At 50.7% G+C, this 5395-nt stretch overlaps 1 pseudogene; it reads left to right on the top strand.

Moving 5' to 3' along the window:
- The first annotated feature begins 666 nt into the window (after positions 1–666).
- LOC102255044 lies at positions 667–3905 on the top strand (annotated as a pseudogene).
- The last annotated feature ends 1490 nt before the right edge of the window (positions 3906–5395 follow it).

Below are 5395 nucleotides of genomic sequence, written 5' to 3'. Positions count from 1 at the left end.
ATGGAGATAAGAAACGCCCTAACCTTTGGAATAGAAATTGATAGGATTAAAATCAACTGGTATAAATACAGATGTAACAAGACAATAAAACACAGAACCTGGCTGGGGAACCTAGCGAGAGAACGTGTCAAGAGAACCTGGACAGAACTTGGCTGGAGATCCTGGACAGAACCTGGCTACCGAACCTGGCTGGAGAACCTGGCTAGGCTGTTGATCAACTGAACGCTGCCTCCGTGTCTTTCATTCTTCGCCGACTCCATCCACACCTTTGGGAACCCCTGGACCTGCTGGGGCTGGACCCCAACACAGCTGCAGAACTGATTATCTCCACCGGTAACCACCACTCCTTTAATGGCTAATTGATCTCATTGTCTCTTTATTAGATAGAACACCCGGAGAGAAGAATAATTGTCTTTTTCATCTCTGCAGTCTTCGTTTCTAAAACAGTGACAGACACCTAGGCCAAAGTTCTTTGTATTATCCCTCATGGTCTAAAAATGCATTCTCCAATATCACTTTGGAGACACTAACCATGCAAACTCTCCTGGCTTCTCTCAGGGCTCATCAGCACAACTGGGTTTGGTAGTGGTTACCAAACAAGGCAGGTAGAGTAGAAAGGTTTCCAAGGGAGCGGGTGAGCGCTGTCGGCGCCCCCATGCTCACACCATGACGAGGTGGAAGCAAGCGAAGCCCCAGCACATCCACGCCGAGGAGGACTACGGTGTGCAGCCGCCGCCCCAGCCAGCCCCGGGGTTCGTGGCCGCAGCAGCGCCGGAGGCGGGGGAGCCGGGTGCTTCAGTGAACTACCCGGGGACTGGCGATGACATGAATGGGGACCCAGCGACAGTAAAGAGGCCTCGTCAGGAGGAGACTCACATCTGTGAGAAATGCTGCGGAGAGTTCTTCAGCATCTCTGAGTTCTTAGAACATAAAAATTGCACTAAACACCCACCTGTCCTCATCATGAACAACATCGAGGGGCTGACGCCTTCCGGAGACTTCTCAGGGGCTGGGCTGAGCCACCAGCCACACAGTCCAAGCATTAAGGACAGTCACAGGGAGAATGGCAGCAGCTCAGGGGACATGAAGGAGAAGCCAGGGACGGAGTCTGTCCTGTACTTAAAGACGGAACCCGCCCTGCCACCCACAGCCCAGGACTTAAGCTATTTACCCAAAAGCAAAGTGGCCAACACTAACGACACTCTTCAAGCACCACGGGGCACCAAGGTGGCAGTGAATCAGCAGAGCGCGGACACGCTGCCCACCCCCCTACCTGGTGCCAACAGCATCCGGTGGGTCCTGGAGCAGATCCTGTGTCTGCAGCAGCAGCAGCTACAGCAGATCCAGCTCACCGAGCAGATCCGAGTACAGGTGAACATGTGGGCCACCCATGTCCTCCACTCCGGTGCAGCGGGAGCTGACACCCTGAAGACCTTAGGCAGCCACGCATCCCAGCAGGTCTCTGCAGCTGTGGCTTTGCTCAGTCAGAAAACTGGAAGCCAAGGTCTGTCCCTGGACACCTTGAAACAAGCCAAGCTACCTCACACAAGCATCCCTTCCACCACCAGCTCGGTGTCCCCAGGGCTGCTGTCCTTTGCCCTGAGGCCAGATGGACAAGGGTGCTCCCAAACCACATCCCCGGTGCTTTGCTACCCCCGACCCCAAGCTCTGTGCTCTTCCAGAGCCCTTTCTCCACAGTGGCGTTAGACCCATCTAAGAAAGGGAAAGGGAAGCCACCCAATGTGTCCCTGGTGGATGTCAAACCCAAAGATAAGGCCACCCTCTACAGGCACAAGTGTAAGTACTGTAGCAAGGTTTTTGGGACTAATAGCTCCTTGCAGATCCACCTCCGATCCCATACTGGAGAGAGACCCTTCGTGTGCTCTGTCTGTGGCCACCGGTTCACCACCAAGGGCAACCTCAAGGTACACTTTCATCGACACCCCCAGGTGGAGGCGTATCCCCAGCTGTTTACCGAGTTCCATGACAAAATGGCAGCAGGCAATGGCGTTCCTTATGCACTCTCTGTACCTGTCCCCATAGATGAATTGAGTCTCTCTCTAGACAGAAAACCTGTCCTGGTCACAGGGACCACCAATGTAGGTCTACCTCAGAACCTCTCTTCGGGGACTAACCCCAAGGACCTAATGGGTGGCCCACTGGTCCCCAACCTGCAGCCTGGGCCGTCTCCAGAAAGTGAGGATGGATCCCTACTCTCTGGGGTGGGGCCAAACCATAATTCCCCAAGGATTGGTGGCTTCCAAGGGAGAGGGACACCTGAGCCAGGGTCAGAGACCATGAAGTTGCAGCAGCTGGTTGAGAACATTGACAAGGCCACCACTGACCCCAACGAATGTCTCATTTGCCACCGGGTCTTAAGCTGCCAAAGCTCCCTCAAAATGCATTACCGAACCCACACTGGGGAGAGGCCCTTCCGCTGTAAGATCTGTGACCGAGCTTTCTCCACCAAAGGCAATCTGAAGACACACTTCAGGGTTCACCAAACCAACACATCCATAAAGACGCAGCATTCGTGTCCCATCTGTCAGAAGAAGTTTACCAACGCAGTCATGTTGCAGCAACATATTCGGATGCACATGGGTGGTCAGATTCCCAACACACTCCTGCTGGAGAGTCCCTGTGACTTGATGGGTCCTGAGCTGATGATGGTGGGTGAGAATGGCCACACAGGTGCTGTCTGTCAAGATGACATTGTCGGAAGCATCAATGCTGATGAAGTTGGCTCCCAAGATGCTCCCAGCAGCTCCTTGAAGGTCCCCATGCCTCTTTCTGGCATCCACTCGGCATCGCCCACAACAGGGTTCACCTTGATGGCCCCCCTGGAGGCCTCGGGGAAGGTGGGTCCTGCTCCTCTGGTCCTGCAGCTGCAGAGCAGCCGAGAGAATGGTTCAACAAAGAGTGATGGCTTGACCAACTCCTCGTCCTCAGTGATGGGAGACCAGGAGTATCAGAGCCGAAGTCCAGACATCCTGGAGGCGACCTCCTTTCAGGCCCTCCCCCCGGCCAGTAGATAAGCAGAAAGCATCAAATCCAAGTCTCGTGATGCTGGTGGCAAAGCAGACAGCTAGGACAGCAGCCGCACTGAGATGGAAGGTCGGAGCAGTCTCCCATCAGCATTTGTCCGAGCCCAGCCAACCTATGTCAAAGTGGAAGTTCCTGGTGCATTTGAACCTGCGACCATGTCCCCAGGCTTGGCACCTTTGCTAGTGGCCCAGCCACGCCACCAGGGCAAGCAGCACGCCTGCATGCAGTGTGGGAAGAACTTCTCGTCAGCCAGTGCCCTCCAGATTCATGAGTGGACTCACACTGGGGAGAAGCCTTTCGTGTGTAACATATGTGGATGAGCTTTCACCACCAAAGGCAACTTGAAGGTTCACTATATGACTCATGGTGCCAACAACAGCTCCGCGCGCCGCGGGAGGAAGCTGATCGAGAACACCATGGCTCTTCTAGGAACAGACACAAAGAGGGTCCCAGAGGTGTTTCCCAAGGAAATCATGGCCCCTTCAGTGAACGTGGACCCTGTTGTGTGGAACCAGTACACCACCATGCTCAACGATGGCCATGAAGACCAACAAGATCTCAGTGATCCAGAGCAGAGGCATCCTGACTCTCCTGCTGTCCCTAGGTGCCAGCTCTGTTGTCAGCAACACCACCATCTCCAAGATTGATGGCTTCCAGTCAGTTAGCAGCGACGTGGAAAAATCGGGTGCTGCTGACAGCGTCCCCAAACACCAGTCCCCTCACTTCCTGGAGGAAAACAAGATTGCGGTCAGCTAAGAGACGGGAGAGCCCGTGTGAAGGAGAAATGCAGAGTGACTGCTTGAACTGGATCTTTTGTTTTTCTCGTTGTTGTTTAAAAACCCATCTCCTCCTGTTTGTTTTTTTACTGATGTGCAAATGTTTACAGTTGTGACTGTGCTGGGCTGCATATCTGGCGCTTTGGCCAGATGGGTCGCGCTGTGCTGTCTGTTCCTAAAACACATAGATAGGAAGGTAGTTACTGTAATGATGCTGTACCGTGTCGGGAACTAAGGTTTTGTAACATTGTGGTTTTTGCAAATAAAAATGCTGTAATTCCTGTAGTCTGGGCTGCAGTTCAGCCTCTGCTTCGGCAGGGTGCTGTAACTGTAGTCAGCTGGCCAGCTTAATAAAGGCTCTTAAATTTAAATTCTGAGTCGGTGGTCTATCTCGCTGAGTGAACCCATAACAGTGACCACAACCTCACGCACGTCCAACAATCACAATGTTGCTATGCTGCTTTGTTAAAAAACAAAACAAAACAAAAACCACACACATACTAAAATAAATACAGACTAGTATTTTTTTTTTTTAATTTTGGAAGAAGCAGGTCTTGCAAAGTGGCTTTGTTACTTGAGATAAACTGTATATATGAAGACTTTGTACAAGCTAGAGGAACTATTTCCAAAGATTGTCCCCTGTATCAAGTTGGAACTTATTAAACCACGATGGGAAAGAAACTGCTTAGCTTAACTGGGAAGGGGGAGCTGCATACTTCCGGGACTGTGTGCAGGTAAATGGACTAGGTCTGTCGTCCTTGGTGACCTGCTTTGTATGTCCCTCAACCCTACACCCATCTTTTTGTTTTGTTTCCTTTTTGAATGTACTTTCCTTTTTATTTTTAACTAAGGTGTGGAATTACAAAATTCCTTCCACCTTGGGACCGTGAGTAGGATGCCCTCCAATGAACGATCTTAGTCCCTCAGGAGTCAATGTGTGTGTTGCTGTTTGTTGAAATACAGTTCAGTTGGAGCCCTAAGAGTGCCAATGTCTTCCCTGCTTCCAGATGCCGCCTTCCTGAACACCAGGACAGGTGGGCACCTGAGCAGGGGACCTCAGGTGACTTGATTTAGTTCACCAGTGCCTACTCTAGCGAAGAAATGAGTCTTTCATTATTGAAGAAACTCATGGAGGGCATGTTTCTGATAAGAAGTTCACATACTGATTTTTATAAAAATTTTGATGTGACTTATGCCAAGTAATTGTGAAGATTCTTTTCCCCCGTGAGTACTGCATGAAGGTTACAAAGTTGGAACAGGCGAGTCCTGGGTATGAAAGCTTCAATTTATCTTCCTCATTTATTTTTTATTTTTGTAGCTTTAGTCTCTTTATTCCTATTTTATGACCGCTGAAAGTAATCCCAGTCCCTGTCTTAAATCTAAGAGTTGATGTATTGGTGGGAGTGGCTGGACCTTCAAGATGTTTTGTGATTTTTTTTAATCCCTTTCTTGCATCTACACTAATAAAAGAGAAACATGGTAATTGGCATACGACCGCTACCCTTCCCATTGGCTAATCAGGGAGATATGCAAATTAACTGACAGCCAAGATGGCAGCCGGCAGCCAGGCAGCT

Source organism: Myotis brandtii, unplaced genomic scaffold (assembly GCF_000412655.1).
Source record: "Myotis brandtii unplaced genomic scaffold, ASM41265v1 scaffold1571, whole genome shotgun sequence".
Classification (NCBI taxonomy): Eukaryota; Metazoa; Chordata; class Mammalia; order Chiroptera; family Vespertilionidae; genus Myotis; species Myotis brandtii.
The sequence above is the reverse complement of the archived record's forward strand: the minus strand, read 5'-3'. Positions and strand labels throughout refer to the sequence as shown.